This window comes from Poeciliopsis prolifica, unplaced genomic scaffold (genome assembly GCF_027474105.1).
Source record: "Poeciliopsis prolifica strain line A6 unplaced genomic scaffold, Auburn_PproV2 SCAFFOLD002, whole genome shotgun sequence".
Classification (NCBI taxonomy): Eukaryota; Metazoa; Chordata; class Actinopteri; order Cyprinodontiformes; family Poeciliidae; genus Poeciliopsis; species Poeciliopsis prolifica.
The window spans coordinates 12070259-12082451 of NW_026562377.1; positions in this window are offsets into that span (position 1 = coordinate 12070259).

Genomic DNA, 12193 nt, shown 5'->3' on the forward strand with positions numbered 1-12193 from the left:
CTGAGGCTCCTCGCTCATTACCCAGAGGTCACAGCCCACGCCTGACCACTTCCTGCCTGACCTCCCAGACGACAGCAGAGCATGCTGGGCTGTGGCTCACACGTGCTGATCACAAACAATCCTACTTCCTGCACCGGATCAGCAGAGAGGAGCAGAGACAAACAGAGCGGGAGAGAAGGTCCTGGCTTCTTTCAGCCACTTGCTGTTTTCACTTCCTCCACTCTCACGCTCTCTCAGCATCTCCCTCTCTTTCATTAGCCATCTGACTATTCACCCCCGGCCCAGCTCAGCCCGGCCCCGGCACTGGGAACAAAATACTCACTCCCCATCTCGTTCCAAACTTCCTCCCACACTCCTCCGTTTAAAGGCATGAGTCACATCGGCCTGGATCACGCATGAAAGGGGAGATTTGTTCTTCGGGGACGTTCTCAACCTACTGAAGAAAATTTGTGAACTGTTTTAGTTGGCATCCTTTGATGTTAGCTCTGGAGCAGGACGCAGCCTGGCGACGGATCACTGGTTACAAGCCAAAGCTGAGATGTAGGTTTGATGTTGAAGATGCTGGGATAATTCAGTTTTTCAGGGAAAACCATGATAAGAGCTAGAACACAATAAAAACAACTGTATTAAAATTCAAAGGGCTGAATTCAGACAGAGTGTGTACACCTTGTCATAGACACTCCAACTAACAAATGGGAAAACAAAACATTGAGTTTTTCAATCATGCCACCTGATTTTGCGTCAATATCTGCAAATCCTAAAAGACATAAGAGTGGCTTCAGTATGTGTGCGCACTCAGTGTTAGACATTTAAAATATGTATCCAGCCCCCTTTACTCAAATGCTCCAGTAAAAACCTATTTGAATTGCCAACAAAAGAAATAAAATTAGTTCACAGCATGCATCTATGTGTGATTTGACCTCAATAAAGCCTTTCCATGAATACTGAGGTTTGCTGGAGAACAGTATTGAGCAAACAGACGCACAAAATCCAAGAAACACAGCAGACTGGTGAGGGATAAAGTTGTGGAGAAAGAAAGCAGGATTAGATTATGAAACAATATTTTTAGTTTACCAAAGGCCACTTAAGGTACACAACCACAAAAAAAAAGCTCAACCAGATTTTGAGAAATATTTTCTTTCCTCAGTCGTATCAGTATAAGATTTTAAATCTGGACAACTGATGCATTTAACTCAAAATAATAGCAGCATACTGCAGATTCATAAAGAAGAAATAAATGTGCTGAATAACCTTTCAGAGCATCCTATTAATGACAGATGGGCTTTGTGAAAAGTAGTGTGAACCCCAAGAAAGAGACCTTAGAAAAACATTATTGTTAATGTGGCATCTGTGGCTTACATACCACCATCCTGCAAATTAGGCTGCATCGGCAGGGATGCGGCTAAACCCTAGCTTTAGCGCTCCTTTGGCCCCTGTGGCTTGACCACAAACCCTTTGTCATTGGCTACTGGCTGCTACAATGAGCCGCCAGGAGACTGACCTCCTGACTCACCGCAGGGAGTCCAACCAGCCCTGAGCAGGGTCAGACCAGTAGAGGCTGGGTGCCAGAGGGCACAGCACTGGTGTGGAGGTCACCCCAGGGTTGTTGACTCTGGTACCTGACCCTGGCTCGCCACATCCCTTGCAGGTCAGGCTGGGCGCTCAGAGAGCTGAGGTCGCCTGCAGAGACCAGGGGATGAGCAACTATTCAGCGTAGCTGATCAAGACGCAGTGTCCCGTTCTGAGCTGACCACCTGGGACCGAGCAGGTCAAACCAACAAGACTCCTGCTGGTGGCCACAGAACAGAGAGTGAATGGAACCATGCTCTTTAGGGAAGGTATTCTGCACCAGAGACATGTGAAAAGTCCCAATTAGCTGGAATTAAGTTACATGGGGCAATGATCGACCAACTCAAATATGGATCAGACATTCAAATTGAGAACAGTCCCATTCCAAAAGATTTACAACTTACTGGCACAGGGAAGCTACATTATGGAGCCTCCAACTACAATATGTATAAAAGCTTTAAAAATGTAAATTGTTGTAACTTGACAAAGAGAAATTCTCTACACCACACAGAATCTATTTCAAATGTTTTTCATACATTTTTGACATCACAATCATAAACTTCAATGCATTTTATTGGGAGTTTAATTGATAGATCAACAAAAAACACTTTAAGTTCATACTGACTTGACAAAGACCAGCTGTTAACATTACTATAAAAAAAACTACCACAGATATTAAAAAGGATTTATGCCTAAAGAAATTTAAGGCTGAGCTTATCTGACAGAGCATTTATAACTTGTCACAATAAATCTATCAATCAAGTTTATTTGATTTCAAAAGGAACTTCAAACAACTTTAAGTAACACCAAACAGGACTTTTTTAGGCTCATCAATTTTTATAAAGGGCAGATATGTGATGTGAATTATTGCTATTTACCCCATCATCCGCCTGAGTTCTAGATCTCTGCAGCTCCTCCAGAGTTACTACATGCTTCTTGGCCTGATTAATGCGGATTAATGGTCACCTTCCTGATCAGTCAGTTTAGACGGAAGATATTTATCAGATATTTAAAGATTAGAATTGTTAAATAACCTAACTTTGTGTTAAAAGTTGTCCAAAGTGCATTAGATTGTATTTAAGGGTATCAGATATTGGGGATTTAAAAAAAACACAATCCTTCTTCCTTCTATTTTACAATCATGCAGTACTTTGGGTTGATCTGTCATCAATCAAGTTTGAGTTCATTGTATTGAGGGAAAATCTGAAAAATGTGAAGGAACATAAATACTTCTGAACCTCGGAATTATTATGTTTGTACTATTTCAGAGTGATTTCCTTTAGAGACATTTCAGTCTGGATTGTGGTTGGCGGATTGACCTCGGGCTTTGCAGTTGTTTTGTCAGTGAGCCTAAAAATACTCAGACTCACATAAATGGCTCCACCTAGTCAAGCTCTGCATCTCAGGAGGGATGAAAAAGAGTGCAGGGGTCATGAGGTCAACTGATAACACTCAAGGACAGGCTGTGTCTTGTTCCTGAAGACACCTTCACGTCTGTCTAACCCTCATCCATCCATCCATCCACCCACCCACACATCCATCTCTCTCTGTCGACACTTTGTGACTGGGCTCGGGCTGGGAGAGGAAGCCCCTGTCAAGATAGAGTTTTTATCATGACCAGGGAGAACCTCCGCTACCCTCCGACTCATCTCTGTTCCCCTTCATCCATCAGGCGGCCGGCCACCTGGACGACTGCGGACCCTCACCCCGAGCTGATTGGACAGACAGTCAGAGGGGAAGAGATAAGTTAGACAATAAGCCAGAGTGCATTCTTCTTTCTTGGCTTACTTTCTTAATTTTAGAGCAAAAGTTAGGGACTTGCACTGTTTTTCCAATTTTGGACAAGATATGCTGAAATTTTCAAATAAATGACAGTTTAAAACAACTCCTGAGACATAAATTCAGCCAGTTTAAATGATTTCAGCCTGCTTCCAGATGCTCTGAACGGTACTTTCTTGACCCACGGAGTTCTCCTCGCAGATATCCATGTTCCTTTCGTGCTCTTCACCTCCTCCTCCTTTTCTGTTTATTGTGCTTCTATAAGCACCCTGTAGGACCGAATTATGGATCAATGGAGGAACATTCATCTTTATCGCGCCTTAGTCCCCAGCTCATGCTAAAATAAGTGGCCAATTAACTTGGTGGCGACCATGAACGCTTGTCCCCATCTGACTGTAGATTAATGACCAGCCAACACTTTCCCTCTCCAGTCCCATTTATCAGAACCAGCAACCAGGTCGGCCGATGATTTAACATCCGGACTGCCAGAGCCCCCTGGGGCCAAGGTGCCAGCATTACCACAGCCTTCGATTGGATTTAATTGCTCTCTTCTCCTCTATGTGTAGGGAAAAGAGACAATTTTCATTGGCAGGTCCCATTAGCCTTTGAGGGGACCAGACTACAGGAGTGTGGGATGTCGCGTTTCCTGAGAGGGTTTGCTTGAAGAGAGCTTATCAGTCCTGGAGTACTTCATTAAAATGCGCTCATTTAGGGTAACTGGACCTTCCACAGACTCTCTTCATGTCACTGTCTCAGCTCAAGAGTTGACCTCCTACCCTGAGTTGGTGCTGTAGGAAGAGGTTGGTTGATGAGAGGGCTGCTATTCAGACTTTATTAGAAGCAGTCTCACTTGTGCAGTTATTTTTCCACCATATACAACATGCAAAAGGAAGTTTTAGCTGCTGATATTATGCTTTCACGTGAAGCAGGTTTTTAGGGTTTTCTTCTTTCTTCTCTGGAATATTGTCAAAATTAGAAATGTCCTGTCTGGGTGTGATGTCAAAGAACAAGTCCATGTTGCATGATTTTGCCAAGCAGGCAAGAGGTGAACTCAAAGCGAATACAAAGCCAAACTTGCTTTGAAATTGTTTTCCATAAAGCATATTCATGTTTTAAAATGTCCCAGTCAAAGTCCGCAACTGAATTCCATTAAAAATCTGCTCCAAGACTCATATTGACATTCAAAGATTCCGTCTATTTAATGAGTAAGTCTGAGAAATTTTTCAAAGGACGAGGAAAAACGTCCATCTGTCAATGTTCAGAGCAAGTAGAGCTTGTTAGCTGTATTTCCAACAAAATGTTTTTCTATGAAGCTATGATGCAGGGGTGTCTAACACTAATGCTACACACTTTTCAGATTTTTAGTAGAACTATCTGCCAATCATTTTGTCACCGCAACATTCCTTTTTCAACTGAAAAAATAAACTACGACTGAAATCATTATTTATCTTATAGAAGACATTAAATCAGATTACATGACTTTAGAAGTGCCGTTAAAATCAGCAGAACAAGAATAGCATTTTGAAGGCTAAATACCACATCTGGCATTTATATGTTTCATAGTTTCAGCTGTAATCTGAGCTTTAGACTGGACTCGTGTGCACTTATCCATATCTAGATGTTCGCCATGCAGAGCTGACCACAGCGCAGGAGGGTATTGATGGGGTTTGAAAGGCGACGGAGCGCTGCAGCCAGTCTGACCCTGTGCTGCCCTGGCCTTTCAGACCCAGCAGCCCTTTCAGAGGCAGCCGGACAATGCCGACCGGCCTCCGGCTGGCCTCTGAGCCGATTAGGAACTGGACCCGCCGCAGCGGCCCGGAGCAGCGCTCCAACACCACCCACATCCAGCAAAGAGAGGGAGGAGGTGCTTGGCATCAAGGTCAGCAGCTAGTTTGACCTCTGATCTCCCGCCATGTTTGGACACGTCCATGCACAAAGGCGCGGCCCGGACAGGCTCATTAGAATACGCGGCGATGAAAGAGGGCAAGAGGGCTGCGGACTGTTGCAAGCAGTTGTTAGTTAGTGTGTATGTGCGTGGTTGGCATGGCGACTGGTCAGTGGCTGTCGGACCACCGGACTTTCCCTCGATCCCCACTTCCATCTACTCCCCAGATGTGCAGCTCTGGTCTCTTTGTTGGGGGCCAGGAGGGAGGAATTACACCAGGGATGATCCGGTATTACTGGTCCCGCCTGCCTTTCAGCTCCAGTTTAGTTTTGTTGGCTGGGTCTGTTTTCATCCTCCTCCTGGTGCTGCTGCCACTGAACCGACCTCTTTGATGTCCTTATACGCTGACCACCAGATTGCAACATTACACATTTTTATATGTATATATTTTTTTTAAATCAGTGGGAAAGTGTAAGAACTGGTCAAAAGGTCAAACGCAATGCAACAGAGGAGAAGATAATGTGAAAAATGATTTTCCATAGAATTAAAAATAAAAGGATACTCAAGAAAATCGAAATACTGTGAAATACTAAAACCATATACTTTTATTCTCCACTGCAAACTTTTGCCCTCTTGCGCCAACGCTTACTGAGCGTAAGATTTGTAAGTAAAAGTCGTGTTTATTGGTGTGCTCTGTTGTATTTTTCTCTTCATGTTGTAAAAAGATAAATCATGACAGTCTGCTGCTGGTTCTTTACATCTTTACATCTGAAGCTCTTAGTTCAGGAGAAGTGTCGTGCATGGAGGGGAATATGTCCCATTGATGCAGACCTCATGTTAATGCTGCACATTAACATGCACTGGAGGGATTGTGAGCAGGATAAAATTCATTACGACCTCTTTGACCCGCAGTTTAAAAACCATGTTAAGATTTAGCTCAGATGTGGTCATACCTTCAGCCTAAGAGATATTGTGCTGTTGGTGTTCAACAAAAAAAATGCATAAATAAGTAATATATATTTTCCTATATTCATTGCACACAAATAAACATTGCTTTGATCTCCCCAGCTAAGATTGGTATTTTTTTTATATTTTACACTTGGCATGTCAGCATATTTATGTGGGAGAGGTTAGGAGTAAAACGTGAGTCTTAAGAGTTTTTAAAATTTGTTTTCAATTGACCGACCCAATGGCACATGCTTCACCCAGAGGCCCAAACCAAGCCCTCTGAATCTTTGCAGCTGTTTTGTCCATTTGAACTGTATTAACCTGCGACCCATTACTAACCCCTCACCTTCCAGCTGCAGTGTGAAAGCTTTTATGTGTGTGTGTGTGTGTGTGTGTGTGTGCGTGTGTGTGGGTTTGTGTGTGTGTGTGTGGTGTGTGTGTGTGTGTGTGTGTGTGTGTGTGTGTGTGTGTGGGTGTGTGTGTGTGTGTGTGTGTGTGTGCATGGAAATGCCTTGTCTGTGACCAGTGGTGCATTTTTACTGTTCAATTTACTTCACACAACCAGAGGGGAATGTGTGTATGTTTTTTTTTTTTTGTGAGTGTGTATATGTGTGTCGCTGCAGAGCAATAATAGCAGAAGGTCTCGCTCTGACGGCCCTCTGTGTGTACTCATTTACCCAGAGGTTGTGTGTCAGGGGTCAAGGGGTCTGTGGGGGTGGGGCATCTGATGGTCAGTGGTGAGTTGAGGCTGGGGAAGGGCGAGAGGTGTGGCCTACATGCCTGAAGGTAGATAGACAATCTTAATTGGCCTTTGGAGACTTCAGAGAGTGTGTGGACATGTGGATGCAGATAAAGCTGCTGCATCTCTGTGGATGTCAGATTAGAAAAGAGGATGATGATGATTAGTGCTTGGGAGAATCAGTGGCAAAGTACAACAGATGTCAATGTGAGGCACTTGACAAATGTAATAATTTCTTTGATACATATCAGTGCAATAAAAATATTTATTTGTTGCTGATATCATTTTGTATATTGGTTTTTAAATGTTTAATCCACCAAAAGATGAGAAACAAGTGCATAAAGAAGGCTTCTGGTTTCATATAGTTTAAATTACCACACATGAAGATATTAAATTAACAAAAAGTAGGTTTTAGTTTATATTCAAAGCTTTATATATCACATATAGTTCTGTTTATATGAGTACGAAGTTTAATCCATCATACAAAACTCTAAAGTTTAGTGTGCCTGTAACTGACAGGAGGGCATGAATCAGAAAAGTAGTTCGAGATCCATCAGCAGATGGGATAATCAACAACTGTTAGTTGTGCACGTCACAAAACTGGCCTCTTCTGAAGAGGTACAAGAAGAAAGCAACACTCAAAAGAAAGTAACAAAAAAAAAAGACCCATTTGAAGTTTTCCTACAATCCACAAATTGGACACATTAAATATGTGAAACAACCTGATTTGGACAAACTAAACATCCTTGACTTTCATGCAAACTGGAAAAAGCTGAAAGTCCACATCCTAGTCAACACACCATCCATACTGTAGAAATGCAGTCTTGGTAATATTATGGTGAGGAAAAGCTGGGAAGATAAACTTAATAAATAAAACTGATCACACAAACAGATGATTAAGATTTTGACATTACAGTCTTAGGTTAGCATGCTGATCTTAATGTCTGTGTTTGATATACTGAACGCTTAAAGTTGCAGATTTCACTTCAGCTTAATAAAAGACTAAATATGCATAATTGTTCTTCACTCTCTACAGCTTCTGTTCTCTGAGAGCAACTGGCCCTTTAATTTGTGCCATTCCTCCATGTTTGCCCAGGGACAGTCAGTCTTGTGCCTTGCAAGCACATTATCCACCTATTAAAGTCCTTTATTTACCCTCCTTCTCCTGAAAGGACAGGCCGTGTCTAGCTGATGAAAGGCGGACGAGTTTCTGCTCCTCTCAAAGCCGAAGAGACGACTACAGTCAGTGAATGTTGGCAGAGCAAACATTCCTGATCACACACTTCCACACGCGCAAACAAGCATTCCAGGAGAGGGAAAATACGTACACACAACTCAACACACACAATGAAAACTCAGGAAACAAAATAATTCTCTTAGTTTTCTTCACAAGGCTTAAACATCATCAGGGCACCGTACATACACGGCGAATGTATGTCAGTGTCCTTTAAAACATTTGATTCATTCATGTCTGGAGAAAATAGAAGCATAAAAACTGTAGAAATACTCAGTTCTACACACAAAAACTGACCATGACATACCTTGATGATAAAATAAAGTTAGCAGCTTTTTTTTGGAAAAAGAATAAACGCAAAATCAGCCAGTGGATCTGTAGTAACATGGGGGTGGGGGGTTAGTTTGTGTCAGCTATGTTGATATATATGCTTTTTACAGGATTTGTGTTTTACAAAATATTAACCACAATAACTGAATGGATACTTGAAATAGCTGCTACAAAACACTGAAGGCAAGCTTTAAAATGAATTTTAATTCAAATTGATGCAGTACGAGCTTTAACTCCCTGACATGAACGTCTTGAGGGACCTGCCCCAGCCTGCTGATGCACAGTGGCAGTAGAGCTGCTCTCCGGCAACAGCCAAACACTCAGTGGGCAGCAAAGAAGACATGACTGACTGGTTCAATATTTGTCGGTCCAGAGAGTAGGCGTGTGGAGGCTGCAGGAGGTCAGAAGGTCAGTGGGTAGAAACTGTGGCCTTTCGGCTCAGACGCGACTGACCAGCAGGTGAACAAACACTGAGGCTGCAGCAGCGCTGCAGCCACATGACCTTCAGGGGGCGCTCATCAGGAAAGTTCAATTTTAGACTCACCGTGTCACATCAGGAGTATACAGTACTTTACAAAAGTATTCATACCCCTTTCACTTTTTCACATTTTGTTGCTCGACAGCTACAAACTGCAGCATATTTTAATAGGTTTTTAAGTGGAAGGAAAAAACATGTTCCTTATTTTCAAATAGAAGTTGACAAATGTGATCTACATATTTATTTAGCCACCACTGTCAATAATTTCTATAACTGGAAATTAACTGAAAATTTGTCTGCACAAAAACTGCTGATGTGCAAAAAGTTGGATGTCATGTTCAAATGTTCATTTGACAGAGTGGCTTATTTTTTTGGATGAAAAAAAGAAGAAGTTTGTCTTGGCAGAGAGATGAAGTTTGAAATACTTTTGCAGGACTCTGAACACACTGAAATCCCCAAAAAATAATAAAAAGTGTTTCATGAAAATCTGGACTAGATGCTTGATGAAACGTCTTTTTCTCTGTGTGCTGTCAAACATTGAGTTCAACATCTTCTTAACTCTTCTCGAATCTGATTTCCAGCTCATTCTTTCAAAGGTCATGTGAAAAACAGCCTTAAGAGCATTTTGTGTGTGTCAAACAGAAGTGTGAGAATTCCTGAAAGCAGTGGCCATGTAACATGGCAATTCTCTTGTCTTAATCTGGTTTGACGCCAGGCAGGTTGAATTCCAAATGCTCTGGGAAAACACACCAAGCCATTCATGTAGCATAAGCCTGTTTTACTCTGCAACACATGTAAAACAGGCATGCTTGCATATGCAGATCTAATTAAAAACATAAGCTGAGAGAAAATAAGATCAGGACTTCCTGAAAAGAGACAAAAGCTTTATCACTTTCCCAAATGTGTTGTCATTTCTGCTCTTCTTTTCACCGATAACAGAGCCTCGCCTGGAACAATCACACTCGGCTTTGCTGCGTGTTTACTTTAGGTTTAGTGCCTGCTAAGATACTATTGATGGCCAGTCAAGTAATGTCGCCCGACTGTTTTTCGTCTGGCCTCAGTGTGGCACTTAGGCGATGAAAGCTGGGTCCTCAGAGTCCCACCAATCCGGCAACAAGTGCAGCCCCCTCTCCACGCTTCGCCATGAGAGGAGGCGGCTCAGCCTGACTGACGTGAGCGCCGTGGACAGATACAATTTCAGCCCGGCAACACAGCCAGGATCTGGCAACCCTCCTCTCTGTTTACCCAAAGGCTGAAGTCAACTGAGCCCAGGCCTCACCTGCTGGCCTCACTGGTTGCCACGAGAGACCATATAATCTCTCTGAGTCCACGCAGGATCAGAGCCGCTTCTGGTGCAAAAAGCTCCACATCTCTCCCTCCACTTGATTCAGTTTGTTGTGAGATGACTGTGCTCCTTTTTTTCCCCTCATGCTGGTTTTGCATATATTTAGAAAACGTTTGTTTGAAAGACAGACAGAAATTTTATTTAATGTCTGTAACTCCCCAATTTCAGACTTCTTGTCTGTTTAGGCAACAATTTTAACTTATAAATGTAAGATCACACCAGTAAACATCCTACAGTTGTTTTTCCCAACAGGCAAAAAAGTAAATATATTAACAAATCTAAGAGGTTTATCATCAAATCTAAACTCAGCTTTTATTTTTTGTGTTTTTATTGCTTTTCAAGTTTTCAATAGTTTGAAGACGAATCACGTCACAGTAGCTCAGCTTACAAAGTATATCATATCTTTCTTTCAACTCCATAAAGGCCAGATTTATAAATTCCCCCAGGTTCAAACACATAAGCTACAGATTTCTACAGCTCCCCCAAAGTAGCCATGCACTTATTGCCAACTTCTCTGATTCATGCTTCTCTTGCACAATCGGTCAGTCCAGAAGAGCGTCCATGTCTTAGAAGGTTTGCAGTGGCGTCAAGCTTTATGAAACAGGAATACTTTGTAGAATATGAATCATAAACCTTCTGTTGCTTTGTGACCCCCAAAAAAAAAAAAAAAAAAAAAACAATAAATATAATAATATATATATATATATATATATATATATATATATATATATATATATATATATATATAGTGTTTTTATTAGAAGAGTTGAAGCAGTATGTCCAAAGACTCAAGTATTCACTAAATCAAAACTTTACGACATACTGCTGAATTAAAAAAAAAATACAATCAAATTGATGATAATTGAACAGTGGTTAAAAATATATTTTAACCACTGTTTTAATATATAGTTTTTCTCTCCTGTTGCTAGTCCAGATGCGATGCGGAGTGGGAGCAAGGTAGAAAAACAGCTCATCCTTCAGGGATTTACCCTCGGCGGTCTGTTTGGCTCCACAATGGCGTGATTCACAGTCGACGTCCTGAGATACAGCGATGCGGGACGATGAGGTCACTTTATGGATGGATGTCAGCCGTGAATGGTGAGAACGAGCCACACACAACACACTCATGGAGATACAGGACCACCGCAGGATTCACACGCTATGCCCTCCTTCAGATCCTAAACTTTAGCCGCTGCGATAATTTATAGCTCTCATGGAGTAAGAGCAGGGCTGCGCATGAATGTGTGTGTGCGGGACAGGGAAGGTCACTGACCTCAGTGACTCGGCTAAAATCCCCACGGGCCCAGTTCAGCATTGGAATGGACCCCACAGTGCAATGGGAAGATGGCTCCAACATAATGAGCACAAAGGCCAATTGTGAAGCTATTCTCTGCGGGGCAGAAAGCAACGGGCCCCGGGGACAGTGCAACGTTTTGTCGGCTGAAACGGAGAAGGAAGCCTGTTGCCTTAACAAGTCTCTGATAACATTCAGCAGAAGTGACTCAACAGCAGCACTTTGCCTCCTGGGACACAAAGTGTTAGATTTACATCCACTGTATTTATCTGCACTTGGAGACAAAAGTGCTGATAAGTGACTCTGAAGGGCCAAATTAGTCTTTTACAGTTTATTTTGCACCCGCTTCAGTTACTATCTGTAATAACTGTTACATGCTGCCAGATTTTTCTTTTGTCTTTTTATAGAGATCTGAAAGGGAATTACATAACTTATGCACACACAGCAACATTTTTTAATTAAAATAGAAAATATCCCTTATTTTTTTTTAAAAAAGGCATCCCAAATCACACAAGTAACATGGACCTTTATACTTATACTTAGATACATTTGCAAGTATTTGGAAAAAAAATTAAGAGGCAACTTAAAATGA